This window comes from Motacilla alba, chromosome 4 (genome assembly GCF_015832195.1).
Source record: "Motacilla alba alba isolate MOTALB_02 chromosome 4, Motacilla_alba_V1.0_pri, whole genome shotgun sequence".
NCBI classification, from domain to species: domain Eukaryota; kingdom Metazoa; phylum Chordata; class Aves; order Passeriformes; family Motacillidae; genus Motacilla; species Motacilla alba.
Window position 1 is genome coordinate 55281707 of NC_052019.1, and position 12267 is coordinate 55293973.

At 42.5% G+C, this 12267-nt stretch overlaps 1 long non-coding RNA gene across 3 annotated transcripts in view; it reads right to left on the bottom strand.

The window, feature by feature from the left end:
- Positions 1-12267, bottom strand: part of LOC119700944 — a 72314-nt gene that overhangs the window by 57041 nt on the left and 3006 nt on the right. The window lies entirely within an intron of this gene.

A 12267-nucleotide genomic window follows, 5' to 3' on the forward strand; every position in this document is an offset into this window, starting at 1 on the left:
TACAACAGCCATCTGTACCAGGATGCTGGCCAGACATTAGGGGATGGAAACAGCAGTTTGCAGCTTATGGAGTATCAAAGAGAACACACTCAGAACAGTTTGTCCCCGCATCCATGGCATTATTTGAAGTAGAACCCAACACTTTAATTTTAAACCCACACTTAGGCAGCCACCTTAAATTGGTATGGCTGTACACACTGCTGCCAAAAGGAATGTAATTCTGGAGCTCCCAGGGGCTCTGCCAGCTGAACTGGCTTCAGGGTTGAGGGATACATGTAGTGCCAGTGGCTCAGGGAGCAGCTGCAGTGGGAGCTGCAGGTTGGTCCTGGCTAGGGTAAAGGCTGGAGCCCCAGGTGAGGGGCCATGAGGTGGCACCAGCCCTTTCCACCACGAAGGGCACAGCGACCTGCAGCTCCAGCCAGGTGACCAGGCACTCAGGCCCAACAGGACCCAATGGTTCAGCAGGAAGACCCCAGACTGTGGCACACTTGGACTGGGAGGGGACAAAAGCCCAGGAGTTCCTTTTTTCCTGTGTCCCTCCTCAGAGGTACCAGTGGGAGCTGTTTCTGTTCAGCAGCTCCTGCAGCACAATTAAATAGTGGGAAGGATGCTGTCATCTGGGACTCTGCTATGGGAAATCTGGGCTCCAACCAGGGAGGGAAACTTGTCTGACTGTGTGAATGTGAGGTGTGTGGGGAGTCAAGTGGGGCACCCATCGGGTCACTGGAATTGCCCCACTGCCAAGGGGCTTCAGTCCCAACAGTGAGTGCCTGGGGGGTGGGAGTGTGACTGCCAGAGTGGTCAGACAGGAAACTTTCTTAAACATCAGGCTAGATTTTCACCTTCAGTTGTACAGTAGTTAGTGAGATAAAAGCGTGAAATGCACTGGGAGACTGACACAGAAGTTTTCCTATGTCAGTTCTTTTTTCCATGTCCAAGCTGTGCTGGTACAACTGCAGGCCAAGGATGAGCTGGGAATGTGCTGTTAGGGGGAAAATTTCTTTAAGCCAGTGCTTGCACTGAGAAAATTGACCACAGAGGTACAGGGTTGGGATATTTCAAGAATTTCAAGACAGGCTCTTTCCTTCTGTTCCATGTGGGCAAATGCAAGGCTGCTTGCTACACTGTTTCTGTGCTGACCTTGTCTGAATGAGCACAGATTTGTTGTCATGTGTGCGAGTGCATGATCAAACAGCCATCGCAAATGTAATACCAAATGTCAAGAAGATTTAATCATATGAGCTGAAACATCTCCCACTAATGATACAACCTAATCACAGGATGCTGTTTTGCATGCATCACTGTCAAATGCTTTAATAGTTTTAGTCAGAAGGTATTTCAGTGATTACAAGCTGCTTGTGATTAAAATTAGTACAATTACACTAATGGAACAGGATTTGTGTAGCTGCCCAAAGGCACATTCTGAAAAACAGAACTAATTTTTTTGTATAAATGATAAAACAAACCTGGGACAAAGTTTATTTGAAGGCTAATGTCAGCATTGGTCCTAGTGACCCACATGTTTTTTCTGCCAGTTTGTTTGCTTCTCTTTCATGTTGTCAAAGAAATTCCTTCCCTTTGAAATACAGACAAACTTCCCAACATAAAAATAGCATGTCTGCCAAAAAGGAAAAAATACATTTTATTGGTGAAAATAACCAAAGAATGATAAGTAGCAGAGGTGTGCATTTTTTCCCCGCTCTATTAATAAGCTGGCGTTTACGGTTTTTTTTCTGGAAAAAGCAGGAAAACTTCAATAGTTTTCCCCAACATCTATGCATACTTCCTGAAAATTGTAATGGAGTCTGAGCTGATTCAGACTTAGGCCATAGAGTTTAAGGGGCAGTGTGATTCTGTGTTAACTCCTGCCTAGCTGACACTCTCCTGCCCAAAATCTGGTGGCTTTATTAGGTAGGAACCCCTGTCAGCAGCAGTGGATTAATTTTTGTAACCCTTGCCCTCCTGATATGAGGCAAGAAGTCTTTATAAGACCCTTGTCCGGTGGCGTTTTTGTGCCACCTTCTCCTGTGTGTTCATCTGAACAACAGAAGAGCAGGACTGGGGAGGGGTAAAGAGGGAATGTCTGTCCCCTGCTGAAGGGATGGCAGGGGCAGCTGCCAAGGGATGAGTCTCCTAGAGAGCCTGGCAGGATGGAGGAGGAGAGCTGCTGCTGCTGCAGAAATCGGGGCAGGGTCACCTAGGGCTGTGTCAGATGGAGCTGTTCACACACACAGCACAGCTCTCAGAGCTCAGCTCTGCCCCTGTGCATGGAGAAGGTTCCTCTGTAGGGCTTGCAAGATAAGCAAAAAGAGCAGCCCATGTATTTTCACTCAGGGCAGCGAAGGGAAGAGCTTCTTGGTCAAATAATTGGGGACATAAGGGAGAGAATCAGATTCTGATTGTCTGTGATTCCACTTACAAAGGCAAAGTGCACAGCTCCTGGCTGCAGTTCTTTGCCTTGATGTTAAGGCTAAGAGAATCTAGTCAAGGTTCTCTTGACTTCAATTTGAATTTATTTTACATGTTGGTTTTGTTTTTCTGAAGCAGGATAGACTTTTAAAGTCTCCAAACCATTAGCTAGAAAACCTCAAAACCACAAAGATTACTAGATACATTTTTTTTTAAAGTGATTAGTAAGTAAAAGAAATAAGACTTTTTTTCTCCAATCAGGTTCCAACTTCTCCACCTTGAAAATCTTCATTATTATTTTTGACTTGTTAAAGGTAGAAATGTTTGTTTTAGTCCTAGCTTTCTTGTATTGAGGACCATTTAGTCTGTTTTTAGCTCTCTTTCTCTAAAGCAGTTGGCATTGGTATTTCACAAACAGTTTATCATAGGTTTCAACCCATGATTCTTTTTCACTTACCAGAATCTGCTTTTCTTTTCAGTTTTGTTTTAACTCATTGGGGATTCATCAGAACAGAGTCTTAGCTCCTTGCAAAATAGTTAGGAAATCAGCTGAAAGACCTCTCTCCCAGAAACATTTTGAGGTGTGTAGGATTATGAGTTCTTTGATAGGAGATCTTGAGGTCCAGGCATGTTCTTGGTGCCAGGAGAAGGTGACTGGAAGCTTAGATACAGGGCAGGGGTGTAGGCAATCATGTTTTGATTAATGAATAATCTTGTAAATCCTTTGCATTTTTAGTAAACCGTATACATGGAATAATAATCAGAACTTTGACAAATTTCTGGGAATTTAAACTAGCTGAAGACATGGCTCAATGACTGGAAAGTGAAATTGAACTTATTTAGCTGCTGCAAATAACTCTTGTATATTCACTGTTGCATTGGCTGTTTGAGGGGTTTGTGTTTGTTATTGTTTATTGTTTGGGGAGTTTGTTTGTTTGTTCATTTGTTTGTTTGTTTGTTTTGACTGTGAGTTCTCAAAAATCTTTCCTTTCAGTTATACCAGACATGAAGTTCAGTGCTCAGATTGCAATAGTTGAGTGGGACATGTTTTGGGACAGACAGCGTGCTCCTGAAAACCCTTCTAGTCCAATTGTGTGTGAAATTTATGGCATCTTACTTGGTTAAAAGTTCTGAAAGTGTAAGTGCTACCGTGACATTTTGCAATTGCACTTTTCTTAGGCTAGCAGATGACCTCAGCATCCTGGGACTTGCATGCTTGCATGAGCTGTCCCCAGTGGAGCCTGGTGGATTAGGGGAAAAGGGATAATGCATTCCAATCCCCAAGCTTTGGATTTAGAGCAGAAGGTAAAGCAACCTGGAGATTGCTCTTATTTAAGGCAGTGACTCTGCTGCAAGTAAATATTGCCAATATACTCAGCCTGTCTCACTTCATCCAGGGCAGTTGTTTAGCAGGGAAAAGGCCTCTAGAACATTCTGCTGCTAACATGGGAGGCATCTGCAGAAATTCAAGATCATGAGCAACCTGTTGCAAAGGTTGTCATCAGTGTGACCTAACCAGAGGGATTTTTTTAATACTTGATGACAGAATAAATAAGACAAGGAAGGGTTTTCTTCCCCTAGGAAAACACACAATTACTCCATGTCATGGCAGCAGCTCCTCAGTGGAATGAGCACAGCTCTCAAGATCCATCAACTATTTCAGCAGTAGTTCAAGAACATTTCATTAGTATTTTGTCTAACGTAGGGCAAAATCATAACTTTACTGTCTTATAAAATGAAAAATTAGTGCTGCTTGGGTGTTTAGAAAGTTGTTGTAGTAAAAATAAAGAACAAATCAGCAAATATAAGCTTGATGGTTGAAGCAATATGTCAGAAACCATTTAAATTTCATCTTTGTTACATGACAGAATTGCCTATGACATGAGGGATATCCACTTTTAGAAATGTTTAGCTGCTGGGCAGCCCATGCAAGTCTTCAATTCCAGCAACACAGAAGCCTTCATTTCTTGTATTGCTTCAGATTTCTTTAGATAAAGCTGTTGTTATTGTTATTAACCAGAACCTTATTTTTTGCACTTCTACGTATCACAGTTCATTACATGATGGTACTTAGCACCACATGAGCAAAAAATAAAAACAAAATTCTTATATCATGAGGGGACTTATTATCTGAATCAATGAAGGGTAAACTGATATGCCCAGAAAAGGAAGAATCAGGATTTGGAGCAACCAACACCAGTCAGCTCCAGCTGCAAGAGTCTGGGCACGTCAGGGCACATCAGTGGCCTGTTCACTTCAGAATTTCCTTTACTCATCACTGCAAAGAAGAGTTTTGAGGTGGGTTTAAATAAAGGGTAATATATTAGTTCCAAAGGAGCTTTTCCCATGCCTGAATTAAAGCTCAGGAAAAAACCTGTCTCTGTGTTAATAAAGGCAGAAGGAAGGAGATGGAGATGGGCTGGACACTGACCTGGAGAAACAGAATGGCACCAAGTCACCTTTCTTCAATGAAAATTATTTTTGCCTATTCAGGAGTAAATAATTACAATGGTTTATCATTATTCCTTTTCATATTGTAAGTAATTATATTTTCAGTACATAATACAGAAATTGCTCTGCCTTAACTACCAGAGGGGAAAAAAGACCTGGGAGTTTGTTGGGAGTGTGACAGCGTCAATCTGCCAGGCGTCCCCATATTTATATTTCAGTCATCCTGCCATCAGAAAAACCTCCATAAGCCTGGATAGGAAAGTGCATTAGCAATATCAGTTGTGGCAATAAAAAAAGGAGTGCCTCTCAGATTCAGGATTTGAGCAGCAGGACCTACTCATGATCAGTATTATTGAGCTAACTTTAGCTTTTGATCTCCAAGGATTTTCCAAACCTGAGAGTTTTTGTGCAAGCACTCTTATTCCTAAATTCTGGTCTCCAAAATCTCCCAGGCATGTGGTCTGTTGTAAAGCTGCTTACTTTTTGTCAACAAGCAATATTGTGAAACAACTGGAGAACTCTGCAGGCTGTTTAACTTGGTGCTCAGTTCCCCTCAAGCATGCATGAGTGTGGGTATTCCAAGGATGTTGCTCTGAGCAGTCTGAAGATTGTTTGATAGAGGTTCTTTATCTCTTGCATTACAGTTCTAGATGTTATCGCCTTCAAAACATATTTGAACTTTTTGGTAAACATTCAGCATCTCTTTGAAGCAAAAAAACGTATCATGGCCCTGTTCCATAAGAGCTGGCAACAGTGGTTTCAGCTGCTTGGGGGCAAATTCATGTGGGAACACTGATGCCTCTGGAATACTCTTCTTCATGTCAGCCATGGAAAAGGGCATGCTAAATTCTGTCCTATAATTAATAAAATCTTATAAAGAAATTCAGTTATAGATATTCCAATAGTCATGTGAAGAGTTGTAACTATGGCAGTGCACTGGAAGGTAAAGGCTATACTATAAAACCAAGAGGGTGACTTCTTTTTTCATTTAAAAGTGTCAGAAATGTGAATAACTGACAAAAGATTTCCAGTGCCTTGATTCTTAAAAGTTCTGCTCTGAGGCTTCCCCACCATCAGCATCAGGTTCAGTGGTTATGAAGTGAGTGACTTACAAGACCTCAGCAAAATCTGAACACCAGACTTGACTGGAAGCAGAGAACATCACTCTTTTCCATGCGGCAGTCTTTTTCAGGGACATCCTTAAAACAGAATTTGTGAGTGTCATCTACCCCCAGACTGACTGATTGATTGATTGACCAACTCCATGTTTACGCAAAAGGATCAAAATGGCAAAAAATGGCTTTCAATTAATACCATTCTAAATTTTATCTCTGCTGATTTTCAATGACAGATTGAAAGCAAAGTTTGAGTGATAGGAGTTCATTATCCTGTCTCTGCACCTACTTGCAGCAAAAGTAAGAGCAACATTTTTTCCTTTCCCATGTTCAAGTTGTGACTCACAGCTCAGCAGCTAAGTGGGGCATACATTGCAAGAACTAGGCTATGAAATTACGTGCAAGTCTGACATTTCCAAAGCAATGTCACTGAATGATCTTGTGCCAACTTGTGTCTTGGGGTGCATCAAGCACAACACATCACCAGCTGGCTGGAGGAGGTGACTGTCCCGCTCTACTTTTCCCTGGTACAGCCTCACCTCAAGCAGTGTGTGCAGTTTGGGGCACCACAATACAAGAAAGACATAAAGGTGTTAGGGTGTGTCCAGAAGAAGAAAAATTAAAAATTATCTCTGCTCCAGATTTGCTTACCAACCATCCCAGGGGGGGCATGGAATATTATTTTATTGTCCTTGGACTACTCTTCACAGCTTTATTACCACCCATATGGAAGAGAAACAATGGGTAATATGCAAGGTCCCTTGGACCAAGCTAAGAAGTTTCCTACCAATGTCCTAAAACCAGACCCCAGGGAGGCAGCAGAGTTCCCTAACAGGAGTGTCTGTCTGGCATGTAGGATCCTCTGTTTCCCTCAGAAGGAACCTACAACTATAACCCACCCTTCCTTCCTCATGGAGGTGATCTTGATACAAAGGGCAGGCCAGTCTGGCCTTCAAACACCTCTGGTGTAGCTGGACCATCCTCCACATCATCCACTGAGTGGCCTTCCACATGCAAAGCCTCATTCCTGTTGTACAGAGGCATTGAGGAAGGCGAGGGAAGGCGAGGAGGGGCTTCTCCTGCCACCTGTGACATGAACACAGGCCCACAGTGACTCTGTTTGCAGCAGTTCTTTTCTTGGGAGGTTCTTCTTTGACTCGCAGTTCCTTTCCACTTCTGAGTAAGAGATGTTTTCATTCCAAGCTGTAATTGGTGATATGAGCCACAGAGTTAAAGTTCTTTCAGTGCTCTTTTTTATGTGGTTGTTCAATGTACAGCAGACGACAGACAGGACTTTTACCCCTGAAATTATTGGAGTGAACTCACTCTGATGAACTTTCTGATCACTGGACTGACCTGGATCTACTCAAGAAGGAAAATATGAACAGCAAGGGACTGAATACATAGAGAAGCTCTCTGATGACAGTGGTAATGGAAAGGATGTCAGCATGTAAGGCATGAGAAAAAGACAAAAATACGCCTGTGGCTAAGGATGCAGGACACAATTTTTAAAGTTACATAACTTAGTTTATTTGGAAATTTAGGCCTCTCACTTCAAGTTTAATTTTCTGATAAATTTTGCATGATTTGCAATCAATTTACTGATCTCTGCTTGGAGGCAAGAAAAACAAGCCTCACATCTCTTCTCCTTCCAAAGGCAGGAAAAGATGAACCTGCCTTTGGAATAACATACAGATGAAACAGCCTACCTGCCCAGCAGATGTCTTAGGAAGGAGAGTCTGGGAACCACAAGCATGTGTACAGTAGTTATGAGAACCAAAGCATAATCTCTAGGCTCTGTATTCTTAATTTTATCCCTGGATTTGCATGCCTGCAAGCTAGATGGATCTACCAGGATCAAACAGTCTGCAGGGCTGAGTTTCATTCATCAGGTTGCTCTCTCCCAGTTTGAAATTCTTCCTCAGAAGGCAAGAATCCATAATCCAAATTACATCAGTTCACACTGGCTTTAGACACTTATGCACACTTTTGCTAAATCCAATTAGCTGTCAGAGTTGAACTTTGAAAAACCAGGTGAGGAGTAAAAGGTGTGGTAACTTGCTGTTGTACTTCAGTCCCTAACAGCACTGGAAAGTTTTGGGTGTATGCAAAGCAGTTAACTCCTGACTTTATTCTTTGAGTAATAAGAGTCTAAGGCATAGATGAGCCTTCATAAACATCAAAATAGGAGCTCTAATCTGCACTGTGGTAGTTACTGTCACAACAGGAGTGGCAGCAAAGAACAATGGGAACTTGAGAGCTGGCACAGATGGGTTTCCCTACAGTGTCTGACCAGACAGAGCTAGGAGAGTGAGATCTGAAAACCCTGCTGGATTTTCTCTGAAGTCCATATGTTACTTGAAAGGGCATTCAAAAGACACACCTGTTCCTAGCTGGAGAACTTGCTAAAACACCTTAAGCCTACACATGACAATCTGTACCCAGCCCATATGTTGGCAGATGCAGCTTTAAGTTCACAGGGGGAAATGAGGTTGTTGGGATGGGGGAGACTCTTTACTCAGTAAATTGTTGAAGGTTACCTTTTTTCTGTCTAGTAAATTTTTCCATTGCTTTCTATGGAGTAAATGAATTTTGTAATCAGTGCACCATTTCACCACTTCCTCTTTCTGCTGTGCACAGCAGCAGCAGCAGTTACTTGTGCTGAAGGCAGCTGGCATGGGACTTACAGGGGTTATTGGGAGGCAATCCCCGATGGAAGACTGAAAAGAAACTGAGTCAGTACCTCAGGGGAAAGTACAGTTCAGCTGGGTGCTGACATATGTGCACTGTCACTAAGAAAGCAGCTTGCCATGGCCAGCCCCAAGCAGGGCTGGAAGGTGGAAGGACTGAGCAAAACACAGCCCATCCGAGCTCACAGCTCTGGCCATGACTACAAAAGCAGGTTCTTCTCCCAGAGGTTGCCCCTCTTCCAGCTTGTCCAGACCAGCCCTTTGGCACTACAGAATAAACCAGCCTCAGCTACAGTACTAAGGTTGAGTGTAAAGTCTGGAAAGCATTAATTGACTTAGAGCCATTAAGCCTCGCCCTGTCTCACATCCTCAGAGCCAATCAAAGTCGCAGCATTGCTGTGGCAAAGAGAGAGTGCTGTTCAGTCCAGACTGGGGTTGCAGGAGTAACCTTTGTGCCCAGAACACAGATGAAAGTTTGGGAGCTATTAAACTGAAGGAAGTGAGCAATGGAGAGGAAGGCAGGCTTTCAAAGGAAGTGTGGGGTGGAGTGGGGTGGTAAAACTCAGGCACAGCAAGTATGTGACTTCCAGAAGAGGAGAGGGCACTTATTGGACCCACATGTCACAACAAAGAGCAATAGAAAGAAATCTCCTTAAATGTGGGCAGATAGAGCATTAGGGAGATTCAGCATGTCTTTCACGCAGATCCTCAGCCCTAAGCAGGAATTCAGCTCCATCTCTCTAGGACCTCCCTCTAAGTGCTCTGAAGCCTTCATATAATCCCTTAGCCAGAAGCCTCCCCCAGTGTGTTCTGTAGACTAAAGGCCACTTTACCTGGGGAAAGATAACTGGCAACAGAACGTGGCCTCACTTCTAGTCAGGATTCAGCTACTTCCTATGGTTGCTTCTCCTTGTTTTTTTCCCCTGTAGTTACTTTTAGAGGGCTACACATGGTCTTAGGAAATGGCTGGAGAGCATGATCCTATTTGAAGCAGAGAAATCACCTTTCTGTTCCATGCTTCAATTGTAGGCAGGAATTCCAGAGTTCCCTCCTTGGGTACGGTTGTATGTGAAGGACTCTGTCCTGTGACAGAGTACCTTAGAGTTTTATAAGGTGATCTAACTTCTTGAGGAAGCTTCAGAACATCCATCCCCAATTTTTTGTGCTTAAGGAATGGTTTGTTTGTCTGCTCTGCAAAAGCAGTAAGGGCCTTGCAAGGCATGACGAAGAAAAGGGCTGACACTTTGCTCTCCCTGTGGAGCTTTCTCAGAAAATGTTACCTAACTCACTTTGTTGATACTTGGTGGACCAGTGGCCAAACTTCACCACATCAAGTTATATTAATAAAAAATACATCCAAAAGAATACTTTGTTTTACAAGGCCCTGCACATCTCTTTGCCTGCATATTCTACAGGAAACCAGTTAGGTCCATTTAGAGCCAAAGAAAAGTACCACAAAGGAAAAGACTGCAGTTTTCAAAGTTGCTTCTGTTATTCTTGAGCAATCAGAATAGCATAATTCCTTCCAGTGCTGCACAATTTTGAGCTCGGAAACTTGAAATTTCATTCTCCTTAATACCACTCTCACCAAGAAAAATTACTGCAAATGAAAGTGTTCATAGGTACAGACAGTTAAAGAAACCTTTCAAAAATCTGAGCCAGCAGGTAATTTTTTAGAAGCAATTTTTGAAAAAGTTGATCGTGAATGAGTATTGTGTTTCAATTAATCACTCCACAGGAACTCCACAACATTATAGTTCTGTGTATTTCCTGCAGAATAATGAGATTTCCCCTGTTTCTGAAATAGTAGCTGAGCAACTCCAGAGCTCTGCAGTGCTAATACATAGTGGTGAAGGAAGGAGGGACAGGGAAGTGTATGCAGAGAATCCTGTTATCCCAGGCAGTGTGGTAAACTCTCACAGGGACACAAGCCAGAAGGATGTGGAAGCCATAGGCTTCATTCCCCCACAGATTATTGGTTTCTGACTGTTAACTGTGAGTTGTAATCTCTAAAGAGTGTTTGGAAATGAGGTCTTATCAATGTGCTGGATTAAACCAAATAAATTTTATCACCTATTTCTCATTGTTTGAGTAGGGCAGTTTGGGAAATGATGTCCCTCTGCTTCACACAAGCTGAAATACCTTTCCTTTAAAACAGATCAATTTGACAACTTCAGAAGGGTACAAAAAGAAATGTTTGTAAGGCCTTGACCAGAAGGGAACTATCAGGACACGATTTTTATATTTCCTGGTAAAGATATGTGCTTTGTTAAGACATGAATACGAATAGCAGTGCCCCTTTGGATAAATACAGCAAAACCTCTAAACCTTTCTGGGTTATTTCTGCTGGGCCTGATCATCATGTTCAAAGCTCATTGCTGCCTGATCCGATGAAGAGTAGGGCAGACTGGAAAGATGCTCTGAGCTGTAAGGTGATGGAAAAGCCATCTCTGTAATGGGTGGTGATGGGAGCCTTTCCTTGTTCAGTTCAGTTAAAATCAGGCACAGATCTTTGCGGAGACACAGAGAGTGGTTTTGGTTTTTCTGCCTTCCGAGGAAGAACACACAAGAAGTCTCATGGCAACTAGGACCAGCTGCTGGAGTCATGAATTTTTATGAAGGGATTTCTGGCAACCACATTAAATAATGCCTTTAGCAAACATGTCGGCTCTCTGAACTAATTTTTATATCACCAGCACTGCAGATGGGTGAGCTGCTGCAGCACTGGCAGACAGTTAAAGTTATGAGCTCCTACAACAAAAGACTTCTACTAAACAGTGTTTTCAAATTTGCAGTTTCTCTTCCACTCAGGGCAATGGTAGTACTAGAACTATGGAAGGGAGAAGAGGAGAGAATATTTCTTCAACCCCCAGGACCCAGTTGTTTTATCAGGTTTAACACCAGTTGAACCTCTTTACATCTTACTACTGGTTCTAACTTATAAGATGTTGGAATTCTTCACACATGAGGATTCTTTAAAATGAGACTAGACTTCACCCTTCAGTGACTGATATCTCAGCCCAAATTAGCCCATATTATGTCATTCAGCAATACCAGAAGAACAAGCTCTGTTTCCCTTTATATGCATCATCTGAAAGATTTCAAGACTGAGGATGGGAAAACTGTCAGTGTTGTAGCAGAGGACATGTGCAGGCAGATGAAAACAGAATCTATTCTGTAGAGTGCAGGAGAGACCTGTTAGTAAATGATTCTGAAAAGAAATGCTACAGAAATCAAGCCAGGAGGTTTGTTTTATGAAGTTAATTATTCTCCATGATGTTCATTGAAATAGGAATTTTGTGATTTTCCCCTCAAACTCCACAGCATTGAAGAATGACAGAATCCAGACTAAGTTCCTTCATCAACTTATTTCAAACTATCATGATGATTATTCACTGATGATACAACCACCATACTACTTTGCCAGCATTGTTTTTACTTCAAGAGCTTGTGTCCTACTGGTGCTCTGCAGCTCATTTGATGCAGTGAAGTGTGGCGGCTGCATTTGTGAAGGATGCTCATGAACATTCCACTAACTGTTACAAACCGGCTCAGGAGGTGTTTTTGATTTCTGGTTCTATATTTGAAAGCACACTGAACTC